At 38.2% G+C, this 19,498-nt stretch overlaps 1 pseudogene across 1 annotated transcript; it reads right to left on the bottom strand.

The window, feature by feature from the left end:
* Positions 1 to 12,415: 12,415 nt before the first annotated feature.
* LOC149821715 (protein SLOW GREEN 1, chloroplastic pseudogene) lies at positions 12,416 to 13,743 on the bottom strand (annotated as a pseudogene). Its single transcript, XR_016425924.1, has one exon. The product of XR_016425924.1 is annotated as a protein SLOW GREEN 1, chloroplastic pseudogene (transcript).
* Between the last annotated feature and the right edge of the window lie 5,755 nt (positions 13,744 to 19,498).

The following is a 19,498-nucleotide window of genomic DNA, read 5'->3' as shown; positions in this document are numbered from 1 at the left end:
GGGATTTTCTTTAAGCAACATGTTTTATGGGATAGTTGGAAGCATTTCACTCGGCCCGGATAGCCCAGTCACTGGATCAAAAAATCAGTTGAACTTGGTTTTTACAAAACTCCACCAAGTCATGAGCCGAGTCATGCATATATATATATATATGGTTATACATGTATTAATAAAATTATACATTAAATATATTATAAAAAATATCATATAATATATTGGTAAAATACTATAAAATATGGATAGTATATACATATATTTTAATTTTTTTTTTATAAAATATAAAGTTCATATGATCGGACCTAGACCAAGTCAACCCGACCGTACTTAGCCCCAGGAGTTAAGTGCAGTAGAAGGGGCCTTGGCCACTTGATGGTTTCATTCCTATAAGTGTTAAACCCCTTGCATTAATGAGAGCAAGGGACTCCAGAAACGGGTGCACCACAAGTTTATCAAGAAAGTAATCGTAGGTACGGCAGGCTTAGCCAGCATGACTAGGTCTCTGGTTAAAAATTAGCTCCATAAGGACCTTTTTCCAATAACACAATCCTCTCTCTCTCTCTCTCTCTCTATATATATATATATATATATATATATATATATATATATATATATATATATATATATATATAGAGAGAGAGAGAGAGAGATATGTATATATATATATATATATAAAGAGAGAGACCCTTTTCCAATAACCAGGCAACCAAACCGTTTTATGCATGGCATGCATAGTTTAATTGAGAGTGGGTCTTATAGAAGTTGGCTGTTTTCTATAAGATCGTCTTATAAATAGAGGGCAAGAAATAGCTTCATCGTTGGCACTGCCGATTTTCCATTTTAATGACATCTTCAGCATCGTTTACTTGGCTCATATACCTCCCAATTTATATATGCTGTTTCATCAATGGTATGCATTTTTTTTACACTTTTTGTTCATGTAAATGTGTTCAAATTAGTTTTGTTTTTTTTATTTCTTCCTCTCAATTGTTGATAAGATGCTTGGTTTATAATTTCAAAACTATTTTTATCAATTACAAGTGGTATAAAAAAGCAATTTTTGCTTTATTTTTCATATAATGTTTTTGAGAAAAAATTATTTCATTTTATAGGTAGACTTATTTTTATGTATTTATTAATTTTACTCAACTTTGGTATAAACTTCACTAACGGGCTGCTTATCATTCTAGTATCTTGTAGCAGGCAAAATTTACTGTTTCAAAAAGTGGGACTAATTTTTCCTAAACTTTATGTGCAGACGGTGCCAAAAAGGAGAAAAAGCCAAAATTTCAACCCCAGAACGCACAAAAAATAAAAGCTAAAAGTCAATATTTCACAAACAAGGACCACGAATTTAGTGCACTTCTCTTCAATACCATTTAAATTTGAATTCTGAAGGACACAAAAATTGAAACGGCACTACTACCAACTCTGGGATCATTTTCAGGTTAGGTGAAAGACCCGGATCTTGCAATTTCCCCATAAAAAACTAACTTTATAAGCAACCAAAATTCACAATAGGTAGCAGAACAAAGTTGATTTTAAAGAATACACCATGAACAAAAACAAAATATGTGTTTTACTACAACCAGTGTTATCAAAAACGTGCCTTGAGGCGCAAAAGGCATGCCCCGCCTTGAGACGAGGCCCTCTGCGCCTCAAGGCGCCAGCCTGAGGTGTGAGGCACAAAAATAAAAAAAACAGAAGAAGAAGATAATCTCATATATTTTAACTTTTATAGGTTAATCTCATATTATATAATCAGTTACATATTTCAGTTATGTAATCAGTTTTTTAGTTACTTTTATTAATCATTTTCAGTTTCTTAGTTACTTTAATATGTTATATTTATTAGTGTCTTTATTTATTTACTTTTTATTAGTTTCTTTACTTTTTATATGTTAATCTCATATATTTTAACTTTTATAGGTTAATCTCATATATTTTAACCCATACCTTGTGCTCAAAGTGGTGCCTTGCATACGCCCGAAGTTCAAAACCCATAGAACCATCCCTTACCTTAAGGTCGAAGCTATAGTATACTTTATGGTGGGCAAGAGAGACCTCAAGGGTTTTACCAATCAAAGGCTTATCACTATGTTGTTTGGTGGTAGGAGTTTTTTTCCTTGACCTAACCAAAAAAAAGGATAAAAATCAATTTTGTAGTATTTTTATATTATTTAGTTTTGTTATACTTTTTTATTCATTTACATATTTATATGTGTTGATATTTTTCTTAAAAAAACAAAATTCACGAAATATCATGTGGGTGAAATTTCTCTTAGAACAAGATTTGTGACATTGTAGCAATTGGGCTCCACTTGTTTGGTAGGAGCAGCTAGTGCAGGCCACTTTGAGTTGGGAGATTGTGAGTTCAAATCCCCATGGTATCGTTGTATAACTGGCGGGGTCGGACTAACCCAAGCTTGCCTTTATAAAAAAAATAAAAAGGTTTGTAACATTGTACACAAGTCGCACACATATAAAAAAATCCTCACCATGCGTAGGGATGGCAATGGACCGGGGCAGAGGCGTGGGGGACAAGGTCTCCACCCCCACTCTGTCTCAAAATTCTGCCCTTCATCCCCTTCTTTCTCCTAGCACGAGTTTTGATTTTAACCTTCATCCTCGCCTCCATATCCCAATTACATGTCCTCCTTCCTCGGTCCAAACGGACACTACAAGAAAATTGTTACTTAGTGGCGAAAATTTGCGATGGATTTTTTCCGTCGCAAATTAGCGACGAATTAGCTAGAGAAAACTAACTGTCGCTAAAATTAGAATTAAATGCAGGATTAGTGATGGAAAAAATTTGTCGTTAATCTGTCATTGATTTTTATAAAAAATGTGAATTTCTCCCTCCCTCCCTCTCTCTGATTACACCCAAATCGGAGTCCTGACTGCCACTGTGACGCCTCCTCCCCTTCCTCATCCGCAGTCAGTCGGGGGACGGAGGAGGGAAGGTCACGTCGCTCCGTCTATTCATCGTCGTCCATTGTACAGTTGCGACAGTTTTGAGCAGCGCTCGCATATCTCTCCTTTCTCTCTCTCGGTCGCACGAGAGGGCACTCGGCTAACGTTGATATTGTCGGCGATTTTGTCATTCGGTGCGAAGATCTCTCCTTTTTCTCCTTTCCGGCGTCGGCGAAATCCAAGTGGCCAACTTTAGAAGAGATACTGGAGGGACGCGCCCTTCGCAGTTACCGCAGGAGAAGTCGAGTCAGAAACACGAAATCAAAAGAGGGCTTGGGATTTCAAAAATTAAAATCAAAACTGAAAAGTGAAAGTGAAAAGAGACACTATTAGGGATGGCAGTAGATCGGGGGAAAGCAGGGCCCCGCCTCGCCCCGTTTGGATCGGGGATGGAGGGTATGAAACGGGAATGGAGGAGGGGACGAAGGTTAAAATCCATCCCCGTCCGGGGGTGGAGGCAGGGATGGACGTGCACTTTTCCCCGCCCCGCCTCATCCCCGCCCCGACCACTTTTCCCCGCAATATCCCCGCCCTGCCCCGCCTCATCCCCGTTTGAACCGGGGATGGAGGACATGAAACGGGGATGAAGGCGGGGATGGAGGCGGGGGTGGAGGATAAAATCTTGAGGCAGGGCGGGGGTGGAGACCTTGTTCCCCGCCCCGCCCCACCCCACTGCCATCCCTAGACACTATTTCCGTTTGATCCGGCTGAGTCACTCATGACTCGGCCCATCCAACCCCCCCCCCCCCCCCCCCCCCCCCCCCCTCTTGGATATAGGTATTGCTGAACCTGACTTAATTAGATATCGCCTAATGACACTGAAGAAGGAGCTGGGTTCCAATGACATTTTCTTTTTTGAGGTCATTTTTCATGCAGTGGCTCCTCTGCTGATGACGACTCATCTCAACACACCACGCCCATCTTGAGAAATGCCAAGATATGGGTGCCTGTCAATCTGGGCACTGCATGCATACAGTTAGAGCTGTCTGTCAAAGCTTCGGGTACCTGACCTATTAAGGTATACATGAACCTGCTCAACTAACAAATCACTGGGTTCGGATTTTGTCAAGTTACCAAAATGAAATCTCAAATCCAGACCCGCATAATTTCAGAATTGTTTTCTGTTAAAATTACATATAAATACTCGGATCAAAAGATGGGAATTCGGGTTTGGGTCTGATGGAGTACTCAATACAAAACCCCACCCGTTGATAACCCTACATATAACGTGAACCCTTCTCTTTTTTTTTCATTCAAAAAAAATTGTTTTCAGATATGCCTTGCACTTGAATTGGGATGCCTATCGCATCGAGATTCCCACTGTACGGACTCAGGTTGGATTGACTATGACCCAGTCTAAACCGTAGACAGCCTTTGAGAGAGGGATGGAGCGATTGGTCCGGGCCCAAGAACGAGCTGACGGAGTCAAACAGCACCACGCCAGAGGCGCCACCCCGTCAAGAAGGAAGGATTGAAGGAAGCAACAAAGAAGCATCCCACTCGGATCCTGCCCTGGTTGAAAACCCGTATAACCAAAAAAGCCTCCTTCCCACCCTGCTTCCCTCCCCCATCACCTGTGATGAAATCCTGGCCGTCGATCTCGCCCACCCTCATTTCAATTCTTGACCAGGGCAGCAAACACCCTCAATATAAGAACCCACTACATCTCCTCACAACCAAACGAAAACCAACATGATGTCCCTTCTCTAGACCACTTTCCCTACAAAATTTTAGCCGCCAACAAAGGAAGTTCTAACCTCTCTAACATGCCCTCCAAGTTTGTTCATTAGGTGCCTTCTCAATCGACTCAAAAGATGGGAATCAAAATCAAGATTGGTCGCAGATTTGTGAAGCTATGGAAGTTGGTGTGCTCAAGATCAAGGTCATCATCATCATCATCTTATGTGAAGTTGGGTGACGAAGAAGCACAAGCCCCTCAAGTGAAGAAGCACAAGAGGAAGAAAATAAGAGATGGGTTGTGTAGATTTGGAGCCGCCATCAAGAAGAACCTCTCTTCTTCTTCTTCTTCTTCTTCTTCTTCTTCTTCTTCTTCTTCTTGGTATCACAAGGAAGAAGAGGAGGAGAAGGAAGGGTTTAGGAGGATGGCTCCAAAGGGTCACTTGGTGGTGTACGTTGGTGAGGAGGGCGACCAACAACGCCGGTTTGTCGTTCCCGTCATCTACTTCAACCACCCTCTCTTTGGCCAACTGCTCAAAGAATCAGAGGAGGAGTACGGTTTCAGCCAGCAAGGGGGGATCACCATCCCCTGCCACGTGTCCTACTTCGAGAGCGTTCGGCAGAGGATCGCCAGAGAGTGGTTTTCCGGCGAGTGGAGGACCAGGTGCAGGAGGAGGAGGATGGCGGTGGCTGTCCGGTGACGGCTGGCGAAAGGCGGCTTCCGACTCGAGTCGGTGGCAGTCCTTCGTTTTAGCCAATTTGTATAGATTTCGACTCGGGTTCGTTCGGGACTGAGTCGAACGATTCCGATTCGAGTCGTTTGTGTATTTAATTTGTTAGAGAGTTGTGTATTAAATTTGACGAGGGTTGTGGTTTTCAACTTTTTTTGGTTGAGAGCATTTCAGCGAAGGCTGCCGATGCTTTTTTTCATCATCTCCCACAATGATTATTAACGTTCATAATCATCAATATCAATTACTTTTTCAATAAGAAACGTCCACAGGGACCAACGGGGGGGCTCTGCTTGTCTGGCTGCAGCAGTTAGTGCACGTCACCTTGTGTTGGGACGTTGCAAGTTCGAACCCCAAATGGCATGGTTGTATAACAGGTAGGGGTCTGCCTAACCCAAGCTTTCTCTGTCGAAAAAGAAAAAAAAACAAGAACACAGGGACTTGGGCAATTTCAAGAAGAGGAATATTGAGCAAAAAAAGCTGTTGGGCGAGGCAAATTCAATGACAATTCTTTGTGTTTTGTTGGTAAAGTAGCGGAGATATTTTTTTCTGTCCAGCTCCATACTCGTCATGATATGGGTAAGCTCAAAATGGTGTTCCATATATATGACATGGTCTAATGGTTGCTCTATTTCTTGTTAATATCCAGCTGTTGGGTATGTGACCTCAAGATTTCATACCATCTTGAGAAAAAATTTTCTAACCAAGAAACCCCTTTGGACCACACGACAGTATGACCTTTGATATTGACGTGGTAACTTCATTTTTCCTACCGGCGTGGCATCTCTTGGGACGTGAACTGACCCATTAGTTGATTAAGCTTTCTTCTTACCCCTTGAAGCTCATGGAATTGACGGGTCTTAATGACCTTTTTTAAGCTTTGAATTGACTCCTCCATAGCCCATGTGATGGTTGCAATAAAAACGGAGGGTGTTGTGTGTTCTTTCACAAATTTGTGTGTGTTCCGGTGTGCAAGGAGAAATATCTTGGGACTCATGATACTTCATATGTCAATACTACTTTGACAGAAATTTTCTCCTATAAAATAGATATTTGTTTGACGAAAATATTCTTTTGTAAATAGCTTTGCATATTCCTGTGACTTTTATCATTGCCTGACTCGGAGCCCATCAGCTCCTTCAAGGGGACAGTGCCTGAGCTGAAGTTTGTGAAGCATATTTTTAAGAGTACAATCATTGCTAGAGTCTCTAAGAATCAGCCTCAATCCGAGAAAAATGGTGCAGTGGGTTGTCATTACTAATGAGTTCGTTTGCTTAGAGAGGATGTATCCTCAGTTGCACATAGAATCGCTTTGCAGTAGGAAATGAACTCGACGATGAACGTTTCGAATCACAATTTGATAACGCACAATCTACTGTAGCAGGCGCTCCCTTTGACAATGCACCATTTGTCATTGTCTATTGTCGTCGGAGCACTATTTATCGTCGTCTGCTATTGTCGAAGCATTATTTGTCGTCGTATGCTTGTAAAAATAATTGAACTACCAGAGAAATCGGTATTTTGTTTATTGTTTATCATGATACCAAGATACAATTGTCGAACTGAGTAGACAAAGAGTAGTGATTTACAGAAGAGATAATGATGGCAGTGTCGAACTAAGTAGACAGAAAACAACGATTTATAAAAAAAACATTTTTAGAGAGTAGCGATTTACATTATAAATCAGATTGGAGAGTAGCGATTTACATTATAAATCAGATTGGAGAGTAGCGATTTATAAAAGAAATTAGATCAGAGAGTAGTGATTTACAATAGAAATCAGATCAGAGAGTAGTGATTTACAGTAAAAATCAAATCAGAGAGTAGCGATTTACAGTATAAATCACATCAGAGAGTAGCGATTTACAGTAGAAATCAGATCAGAGAGTAGCAATTTACAATAGAAATCATATCAGAGAGTAGCGATGTACAGTATAAATCAGATCATAGAGTAATGATTTATAGTAGAAATCAGATAAGAGAGTAGCGATTTCTACTGTAAATAGCTACTCTCTAGTCCGATTTATAATGTATATTATTATATATATAATATTTGTATGAAGTATAGAATTTATAAATATGTAATATGTAAAACGAGTCAAGCCGAGTTGAACTTGCCATTTTCGTACTAGATTAATTTACCTAAATAAGCTGGCTCACTAAGCCGAATGGCGAGTTGCTTATTTCCCAACTTAACATTGGTACATTAATAGTGACTTCACTTTTTTTTACGACACTGGGAAACCAGTCCTCGGTTTGGAGAGTTGGAGACCTAATTGTGCTGGCTTAGCCAAGTGTAGTTGTCATCCTGGTAGTGTAAAACTTCATGAGCACACTTGTTGCCCCTTAGGAAGTCACCTTGTTCCAGCTTCTACAAGGGGTTGACACTAGGGCTGGTAAACGAGCCGAACGAACCGAACAAGGCATGTTTGGGCTTGGCTCGCCAAGCTTGAGCTCGGCTCATTCCTGAATGATACGAGCTGGCTCATGTAAAAAGATTTCATGTTATTTATATATAGTATATACAATTTTATATATTATACTTAAAAATATTTATAACTTTTTATAAATTACAATTAATAGTTTGTATTTTATCTATATATTTTTCATTCATCTTTCTTATATATATATATATATATATATATAATCTATACGAGTACTATCGAGCCTAGCCAAGCTGAACACCTTGGGTTTTGGCTCGGCTCTTTTAAGCTAAATGAGCTGCTTGTGGCTCGGCTTGACAACTATACAAACCGATCACGAACTTGTTTGTGACAGCCGAACTGAGCCGGCTCACGAGCTGCTCTGTTAGCTTACCAGCCCTAGTTGACACACGAGGTTTGAATCTTGACCGTCCTTTTAGCAGCCGAGGTTCTTATTGCTATGCTTACTAATCAAGAAAATGAAACGGTTCTTTTTTCTCGAAGTGCACCACACATCTAGCTAGGTGAGTCAGCATAAATTCTTAAAGTTGAAAGACATACGTACTATGCCCATCTCTTGCTGGAGTCTGTGGTCTATTTATAACCCGAAGAAACTGCACTTGACAAGAAGATCTAGGCAGTGTTTTCATCATGCTAATAGCGTAAAACTATGAAGCTAAGACCCTCACCCTCACCCTCACCCTCACCCTCACCCTCACCCTCACCCTCAAGGCCTATGCTATGTGTCAGCTTGCGCAGAGGGATGCCACTGCTGAGAATCAAACCTTGACCGCCCATCTAGCAGCCAAGGCTCAGCCAAACCGTAACTTTTGGCCAAATGAAGCTGAGTAGTCTCTGTTATAGGTCAATACCCGATGACCAACCTAATGTCCACCCCTAATTTTCAGTTTCGTTCTTGTATTATGATCAATTGTATTTTGAAATTTGGAGCTTGCTTCTTTGTATTTTTTATTTTGAATCCACTAGCATGTACGGAAAACCTTACCTGCAATACATCTACCGAAGCAAATATTTCATGCATATACATTTTTCAAAGGAATGTAGAGATCAATAAAAGGTACATATTTCTCTCATATATTTATAAATACCTGATTTAGTATTACAGAGCGAGTGTTTAAAAAGCACTGCTTATCCCTATGTTGGATTAAGTGGGCTGAGACTAGACTATTTTTGACATATACAAAATTTGGGCCAAGATTTGATCGTGAATTTGAGATCCCCAAGATATAATACAAGATATTTACATACCATGAAAATGCTAACAATATCAATGAAAAATGAATGTACTATATGGCAAAAATGACATGTTTTTAAAAATACCTCACAATTTATTGAATTCATCCAATTACAATATCGTAGGTTCTCGATTTTTTCTTGATGCTTTTACCCCTCACAAGAGTACATTTTTTTATTTTTGCACTTTATGACGTTAAAATAATACACCCATGAAACTTGTCAACAAAATCATTTTTGAGGTTGCGTTTTTTCAAAAAACAATTGCAAAATTTCAAACAATTTGCGAAACTCGTGATAAGTTTCCCGCGATCACTTGCAAAAATCATAAAATTTGTAGAAGTTTGATAATTGCAAAATTATGAACGAGTATCGCATGAAGTATTGTAAAATATCTTGTATTACATTATGTGTTGTTCTCTTGATTTTTTATATCTCACCTATATCATGTGATCAAACCCTAATTGTAAAATACATTGACTTTGTATTCATGGAGAAAAAACACATCTATCCAACTATCACAGATCGTTAGAACGAAGCCCCCCATCAATTTTACATCATCATCACTCATGATTAAAACTAATTTGTATATGATAACTTACGGACTTTTGGTTTTCTATTTCACCTACACCATAAGATAGGCTTACTAAAAAAACTCGCAGTTCGTTAAAATGAAGACCTCAAGAATGCTACATATCTCACCCATATAGCATGATCATATGTTAACTGCGAAATACGTTGACTATATGTTGATATAGGTTGCAGATTTCATTTTTAATGCCACCCATACCATAAGATGCCCTTACCACAAAAACTCATCGTCGATGATTTTTCGTTGATGAAGCGTTGTCAATCTTTTCATCATCGATGCTTGGCTCTAGAAAAATAGTCATAAGTTTTCACTGGTTAGAGAGCAAAAAAACCTTAGATTCTATGGAACCCTTGCTTTTCTTTTATACTATGCTCGTATGGGATTTCACAAGAAAAAAAATGCAAAAATTCATGTGATACTCATCCACAATTTCACAATTATCATACTTTCGCAAATTTTATGATTTTTATAGGTGATCACGCGAAACACGTCATGAGTTTCACAATTTTTTTGAAATTTTGCTATCTTTTTTAGAATATCATAAACTTATATGCGATTTTGTTGATGAGTTCCTTGGGTATATGATTTTAACGTCGTGACATTCAAAAATAAAAAATTTGCACCTATAAGGGGTAAAAGCATAAAACAAAAATTGAGAACTTACAAATTTGGTAAATTGTGGAGCATTTTGAAAAACTAATCATTTTTTTCGTACAAAATGATCATTTTTTGTAATATCAATTTCTTATATATCATAATTTTTAAATTTTTTTAAGTTTTAGAATATTTATAATTATACCATGATTTTGAAGTTTTAACTAAAAGTCTAAAACTATCAATTTATATCAAGATTTTTCTGTCAAAGCCTGCTTTTGAGGTTGGAAAATGAGATGAGCTGCTTGTGGTTTGGCTCATGTTCGGTTCATAAAGAGCTCATTCGAACTCATGAAATAGACTCTACAAGCTAAGTTTGAACAACTAATGTTTGTCCCGGCTTGACTTGTATAAACTCATTAATATATATATATATATATATATATATATATATATATATATATATATATATATATATAGGGAAAAGGATAGGTGCCTGATCCTTTTTGTGCAGACAGCATGCCTATCCAGCTTGGATAGGGGTTTTCAGGTTGTTTTTTAAAAATCTAACCTAACATATGTGTTCTACATGATAAATTTACTAGAAAATCACACCTGGATCATGTTTTTTTTGAAAAAATAATTTTTTAAGCATTGATTGCTTTTTTAAATTGTAGACCATTGATTTTTTAATCTTATAAGACCTAACTTGGTATTGGAATCAGACGATTCAAAAGTAGATTCACACACATCTGTACTGTCAGATTTTAGAAAAAATAGAAACAATCTTTTCAAGGCTCGAGTAGGTACAAAAAAAACGTCAGGCCCATATATATATATATATATATATATATATATATATATATATATATATATATAGAGAGAGAGAGAGAGAGAGAGAGAGAGAGAGAGAGAGAGATGGCTGAAGTATTTGGCTGGTAAGCAAGTTTAGAGTTCAAATCCTATTACTACAAATTTGAAACAATTATTGATTTTGTTAACGAGCCAGTTTTAGCATGCCTTAGTAGGTTTAAGGTCTAAATTCGAATATTTTCAACTCTGAAAAAATATAATTGTTTTGTAAATGAGATAGCTTGTGGTCAGCTCATTTAGCTCAGGCTTTTCATGAACTCGAGCTCGGCACATGAAACGAGCCAAGCTTGAACACCCTCAGTTCGGTTCGGCTCATTTACCAACCTCTAGCTGCTGTACAAGAAAAACATGATTTGATCTGGTAAAGCTTTGATTTATCACTCGAACAAGCACAATCCTCTAAGAAAACAAAAAGAAGACTCGAACAAGAACAAGCTTGAATTGCCAAAGAAAATCCTGGTGTCTTAAAACATGTACCCCATCCAACCGTTTTTAGGCGATTCGATTTTGAAGGGGGTTACAGAGTCAGGCAAAGCAGACATGGATAAGAAAATCGAGCAAATCCCAAAGCAATTTTGAATAGGTAGATGCTTTGATTCCCTTAGTGACAAATCTCATGATCAGGATATTCTTCACAAAAGAAAATCTTGCAATAAATTAAAGAAATGTATTTTTCTGAGAAAAATACATGTACATTTAAATTTTAAGAAAATATAAGAAAACAAGAAAACCATTAAAAATATAAACATTATATAATAGTCTGAAAATATCTCGTTTTTTTGGATTATCAGTTTCTGAAAATCTGGGGATAAAATCACAAGATTTTACAAAAGAATGACCGAAATTCGTGACTATGGGAACTTTGCTAGCTGAATCTGACAGCGTCTGCACCTACCTCGTCTTCTTGGACTGGAACAGCAGATAGAAGAGATTTTCACCTAAATCCCTCATCTTTGGATCTCCTCGCATAGCCCATGTTTTCAAAGAGATTATAATAAACAATTACCCAAGACTCATAATGAGGGATAACACCATGATTATATGTTTCCAAACAAACAACTGCAGAAAAATAGATAGAATGAACTATTTCAGTTTTGATTACCAATCCATTTTTGTGATGAAAAATAACCCCAACTAGATACTCCAAGCTTCTTGCCAATTAGCATTGCCCAATCTCTTTCGCTTTACTCATTTCATAATATTCATTCATTTTCTAGAACATCAATCTAAGAGCGCCAGGTTATATTATTGTTAGAACGCATTAAAGAAAGGAAAACACGAAAAAAAACAACTCAAGACATCATAAATAAGCAATTTTTAGTCATTAAACTTTTTGTTAACAGAGAGAGGAAACCATTATTCTTGCATCTCCTCTTTGTCGGCAATCAGAACGACTCTCCCATTTCATGTTTGCAGTTAAAAAGAAGAAGAAGAAGAAAACTTCAAAATGAAGAACCCCTGCTAATTCAAAACTCAATATTCTAACAAAACACCATTATTCCTCTTACCAATATCTGACGCGCTTTAGAAACATGCAATTCACCTCTTTGCAAATGCTTCAGCGGACGCTTCCCGCCATCGAATCATCATCTGAACCGAAGATCTTCATCCTTGAGAGTGGGGTCTGCAAGTAACCCTCGACCTCGAATTTCCGGGGCGCCAATTCCTTGTACTTGCCGAACTGCTCCCTCGCCTCTGCGTTCCGGTCCAACAAGCTGTAGATCACCCCCTGGCAGAAGTAGGGCCGGAAGTCCTTGGGATCTTCTTTGGCCAATTCGCAGTAGCTGGCCAATGACTCCTCCACCTTCTTCTGCAGGAACAGGATCTGTGCAATGATGAACCTAACATTCCTCGCGTCCTTCTCTTTGGCTTCCGACTTCGCAGCGCTGAGTGCCGACTCGAGGCGGTCCAGTGCGGCCTCTCCCTCTCCGCAACGATCCATGAGAATTGAATTCTCGAAGAGGGCCTCGAAGGAGAACGGGTTGTCGACGAGGATCTCTTCCAAGAGCTCCCGCGACTCCTGTGGACGGCCCATCTCGTTGAGGAGCCTAGCCGCGAGGAACTTCCATTCCGGTTCTGCGGGTTGGGAGCGGATGAGGGACCGGAGGAGGGAGAGAGCTTCGGAGTCTTCGCCAGACTCGAGATTCTGCTGGACTAGGGCTTTGAGATGGGGGATCGAGTCGGGTTGGGAATTGAGGAATCGCTCCAAGATGGGTTTCTCGGCGTCGGGTTCTTCGTGAGTGGAAGAAGCCACAGGTGGTGGTGGTGGTGGGGTGTCAGCTCGAGCGGTCGCGAGGGAGAAGCGTCCGAGGAGGAGGGCGGTGGACAGGACGACCGTTCCGGCGGTTTTGAGGATGGGGCGGATTTGGAGAGTAGGGTGCCGGCGGGCGGAGATGGTGAGAGGGGCCTCCGGGAAGCGTGGGCTTAGGGAGATGGCTCGGAGGGGAAGAATGTTGGGGAGGAAAGGAGAGAGAGGGAGTTGAAGGGTTTTGGGGGAGGTAAGTGGGGAGGTTGAGAGATGCATTTTTGAGAAAAAGGGTTCTGGAATTTGGAGCTCTCTCCTGAAGTTTAAGATTTTAGAGTTCTCTCTCTCTCTCTCTCTCTCCTGAACTTTTTTGTTTCTTATAAGCGTACCGGTTTGGTTTTGGCTCTCATCAGTCTAATGTAGGTATGGCAGTCGACCGGGGCGCGGGCGGACCGCCCGCCCCGTCTCAAAATTCCGCTCTCCATCTTTGCCTCCGTTTCTTCAAGAGTTTTGGTTTTAACCTCTTATCTTCACCTTCATCTCTCTTATATGTCCTTCATCCTTGGTTTAAACAGGATGAGATGGTCTGGGCTCATTTTTTTTCGGTTCACAATCATCCTTAAAAGAGTATTTTTAGCATTTTACTAACGGAGGAAAGCATAAGTTGATTCTCGCTTTCATCCTGGCACAGGTTTTGATTTTAACCTTTATCTTAGTTTCATGTCTTCCATCTTCAATCTAAGTGGGCGAGATGGGGTGGGGGCTCTGTTTCTCTCTGGTCCACTGCCATCCTTAAATGTCACCCAACTTTTCCAAACTATTCTTACCTAACCCTTTTGTCTCTCACTAGTCACACGCACCTAACATTTTGCGCTACCGACACTATTAAAAACTCCACCAAACTTTGCCAGCCGGTTATTTTGCACCATTCCTGTCGTAAACAAGATGATGACCTAGGAATCAGACATGTGGGTGTGTTTTTGTTCGTTAGAATTACAGGGAAAACACTAACCTTTAATAAATATCGAACCCAACAACGACAAATTAAAGAAAGATAAGAGGCAATTCACTAATATATACTTTACGCTTGTTCAATCATAAACTAATCTCAATATATATATATATATATATATAGGTATTGGTCCTTTTTACACACTTCTAACATACTTACAATAACTTTTAGCTTTCTTTTATTGTACTAACTATAAAATCTCATGTTAATTACTTACTAATGACTCACTAATGGACTATTCTCGACAAGCACATGTAACTTATCTAATTCATATAAGCTTCACATGGACCTTGTTGGATTTTTGTATGGCCTTGCATAATTTTTTAATAAAAATTATGAATATTTAAATAAATATATTTATGTTTTCTTCAAACAATTTCATATTATTGCATGGAATTGTGGCTTGTACAAGATTACATTGTGGTACTAACCAGTTATTCTCAAAATTAAATGTGAAATATGTCAATTTGATATGAGAAAACCCCATCTTCGGGACTTTTAATGCATTGCCTTTGATGTCTCACATACCAGGTTAAGGGTAAATCCTAAGTGAATTGGGGTGACCAAGTCTATCTTCCTTTATTTTTTCTATAGTAGGGGCCTTCAAGAGATTGACCAATTCACGATGCATGAGAAAATCACCCAAGTACCTGACAAAAAATTGTGGAGCATGCAGCACACTTGCTTGTAGGAGACACATATTGTCTCTATGTATCGGTTAGACATTTTTCGATGTACAAAAGGCGCATAACCCTTTGGAAAGATGATGGTTAACAACTACACTCATTGGTGACTTGGAGTTGGAATTGGCTAAGCGAATTTTGGTCTTGGATAATTAATATGTTAATTATTGATTTGCATGTCCCTATTGTCTCTATGTGCCAGTTAGATATTTTTAAGTGTAAGAAAGGCACATAGCCCTATGGAGAGATGATGGTTATCAACCACACTTGTTGGTGACCTTTGAGTTGAAATTGGCTAACGATTAACATGTCGATTATTGGTTTGCATGTTCATGTACTAGGTAGGTGTGGCTTTTTCAATGCTCATCAACATGAGCACACTTAATTTATTAAGTCAAAATCATGATTTGCCAAATAAATTTTTATAAATCAAGTTTTTTGAAATATGTTTGTAAAAACTAAAATTGTTGGATATTATTTTGGCACCCTTGAAATGTCTACAACCTTTTGTTTTAAATAGACTTAATTTATTAATTAATATTAATTAAAGAAAGCTTGAATTGGTTTAGGAATGTGTGGTTGAAGATAAGGCCAACTGAGACTTAAATAGGTGTCTCACCCTTGAGGGAGCATAAGAAAATCCTAATAGGTAACTTAGTGCAATTGAATTAAGAGGCAAGCCCAAAGGTTTGCTCTATTCAATTTGTTTCTAAACCAAGGGTGAACACAAAACCTTGGTCTCATTTTTATTTTTTTGGCTTGTCATTGGTGGAGAAGTCTTGGTCAACAACAAGGTATGTTCATTTTTTTATATTCAGTTTTTTTTTATTATTATTCAATAGATTTCATAATTAGGGGTGGGCATGGGGCCAGGTCGGCCTGGTCCGGTTCCCATTTAGAGCTCGGTTTGCCAGGCTTTAAGTGTGGCCCGACCCATTTACTAACAGGCCTAGTTTTCACCCGATTCTTAACGAGCTTGGGTTTGAATAGAAGCCCATGGCTCATTGGCCCAATGGGTCAATGTGAAGCGAGTCGGGACCAGTTCAACCCGACCCAAATTCATTTGTAAATAGTAATAATTAACAAGTTTTCAACTTTTCATGCACTCAATTAATTATCTTTTTAATTTCCATAAATTTAATGTAATTAATTAGGTGAATAGTAATAGTTGTCAAATTATTAATTATGCAATAGTTATTTTTAAAATTTTATGTTATTAAAAAAAAATAACTCAGGCCCATCGGGCCAGCCCAATCCCGACCCACGTATATAACTCGATGGGTTTTGGCCTATGGCCGGGCCTAAAACCTTAGCCAAAACCCAGCCAGGTCGGCTTGGCCCATCTGGCCAACCAGCCCGTTGCCCACCCCTACTCATAAATAATAGGTTGCTTGTTTCTTAATGTGGTTACGGTAAATCATGTATGAGCGTTCTCCGTTATTCTTTCACGAATAGCATTTATAAAGCATGTTGTTTTATTGTGTTGGTTCATCACTAGGGGTGGCAATCGGGTCGGCGGGTTGGCGGGTCAGCATACCTCAACCCGAACCCGACCCATTTATTAAACGGGTCGGCTGTGGCAAACACGAACCCGACCCGTTTAATAAACGGGTAACCCGACACGACCCGCCAACCCATTTAATAAATGGGTTGGGTCGGGTAAACGGGTTTTCAGGTTGGCGGGTTGACGGATCGGGTTGGCAGGTTGGCGGGTCGGGTTGACGGGTCGGGCAGACGGGTTGGTGGGTCGGGTTGGCGGGTTGGCATACCCCCAACCCGAACCCGACCTGTTTAATAAACGGGTTACGCGGGTCGACCCGTTTATTAAACGGGTTGGCTTAAGCCCAACCCGAACCCGCCTAAGAGGCGGGTTGGCGGGTCGTGTCAGAAATTGCCACCCCTATTCATCACATTTGTATCATCCTACTTGTCAGTTTTGGTTTGCATATGTAACTTTTCCTTTTAATTTGTATAAGGATAGCATTAAGTGATATTTGATCGTGCATATAAGTTATGTCATGTAACGTGGCAATGCAACATACAATAGGTTGTGCTTTTATTTAGCTGTTAAATATTCTTGAATTTCTTAAAAGTAAAGTTGTTAAAACGTATTCATCTATAGGTTAATATTTTAACAGCAATTTTTATACACTAAATTATTACTTCATCGTTATTACATTCATGCACATTTATGCTTACGGTCATGCATACGGTTGCACATGAATGGGTCATTAGGAAGTGTGCATGGTGACTTCTTTAAAGTGGAGATAATTGATTTTATATGTTTTTTCAGGTTTGGATTATATCAAAAATAATAATGATACTGATAAAATGAATTGCATTATGTGTCATGATAAGAATTATTAAAATTAAACTTTATGATCTGATTTAATTCTAAAAAATTATTTAATTTGATTAAATAAGATTTATAGATTATTAGTTGATCATATCTTACCACTTTTTTTCAATATTGAGCTTACATTAATAACCTATAGAAAATTATCTTAGATATGTCATGGCATCCAATGGTAGTAACTTGCTCGGTTTACCAAAAAAAAAAAGATAAGATGAATGAAGAGAATTTCTCTATGTGGCATAGCAAGATCCGGTTTCTTTTCAACTCACAAGATTTGGAGTATGTCTTAGATACTCTTACTTCTTGTTTTTCTTGAGTATGATGTGATTCTAAAAAGTAAAGCTTGCATAGGTGTAACAAATGGAACAAAGACAATCATATCACTGTTTATATCATTTTGAACTCGATGAAGGATCCTCTCATATCATTGTTTGAGTAATATAAATTTTTAAAAGGAACTTTTGGATGCTTTCAAGGCCAAATATAAGGGAGCTACTACTGTTATAATTGTTAATCTTCACAATAAATTGTTTAGCATAAAAATGAGTCAGGATACAAAAATCATAGATCATATTCTTGAATTCAACAAGATTGAATGATTTGGCCATTGTTGAAAAACCAATTGATGAGGTACCTACATTTTTTTTTTATTATTTTGTAAATCCTATTGAGGACCTACATATTATTCATGTATTTTTTTTCAAGTCAGGACTCTTTTATGTCTTTGTCATCATCATGACATAATTTCATTGGGCTTCTTTCTGCTCAAAGAAATCAATGTAGTATTGGCTTTGTGAAACTCTACAATAGGTTGTAAAATGAAGAAAAAATGTGTAATAAAACAAGTTTAGAGAAACCCAATTCCACGAAGTTACCTACTTTAAACAAAAAAGGCAAAAGTGATGAGGATTAAGAAACCCCAAAAATCTTGATAGCAGTTCAAAAGAAATATCAATGTCTCTGTGAAAAATAATATTAAGTGTTATGCTTGCGAGAATGCGAGGCATTACAAGTCTAAATGTCAAAGCTATAGAAAGCCTCATAATTACAAGGGCAACTTTAAGGCACCTATAGTTGCTACAATATGCACTTCTTCATTGGACACTGACATATCTACAAGGGCTAGATTGTGGATGCACCTATCACATTGCAAATCACAAAAATGAATTTATTAGTTTTAATAAGATACTTACATGAAAACATTATTGCTATATGAGCAATAACCTTAAAATTAAGGTTTTGAGAGGTGTTACATATCTCTTGCAAACAAATAATATAATCATTGAGCTTAAAAATACTCTTTATACTCCAGACATCAAGCAAAACCTTCTTTCGAATAAGCTTCTTATTGCAATTGCATTTATCATTAATTTTATTGGTGATCGTGTGCATCTGCAATATATCAGCTAATGATCAATATGTCATTATTGTCTCGATTGTCATGAATATGATTATTTCTTCTTATATTGTTGCTCCATCTTCCTATTTGAACATGTCACATGATAATTAATATTTGTGGCACTTAATATTTGAGCACATTAGTATTGAAAAGATTAAACGTATCTCATTATTGGGACTTGATACTTGGCAACCTTTATTTTCATTATTCTGTTTGTGAGTTATGCATTTATGGGAGGATGGTTCACGCATATTTTTCAAAAGTTGAGCGTAACATAGATTTGTTACAAATTGTCGGCATTGATATTTATAGTTCACTTATTATTCATATAAGATCTCATAATTTTTATTTTATTATTTCTATTGATGATTATCCGACTTTACTTAGTAAATAATGTAAATATGAAACACTATCATTTTATACATTATAAAATTTTCATAAAAAGTAACTTAAAAATTCACTAAGTCTCTTAGATAAGATCGACATTGAGCATGCATCAACTGCTTTTCAATCAATCACACAACTCCTTCTACACCTCAACCGAAGAACAGAACACTCATGGACCTGGTAGGTGCTATGATAGTCATGCAAGCCTCCCAGCCGTCCATCACATGAAAAGTTGCAAACTTCCACGTTTTCAAACCCCACTTTTGACTCAATAAATAGGTTGGAAGGGAGAGCATCGCGTT

The sequence above is a fragment of the Nuphar pumila genome, chromosome 11, assembly GCF_984573655.1.
Source record: "Nuphar pumila chromosome 11, dmNupPumi1.hap1.1, whole genome shotgun sequence".
Lineage (NCBI taxonomy): Eukaryota > Viridiplantae > Streptophyta > Magnoliopsida > Nymphaeales > Nymphaeaceae > Nuphar > Nuphar pumila.
The sequence above is the reverse complement of the archived record's forward strand: the minus strand, read 5'-3'. Positions and strand labels throughout refer to the sequence as shown.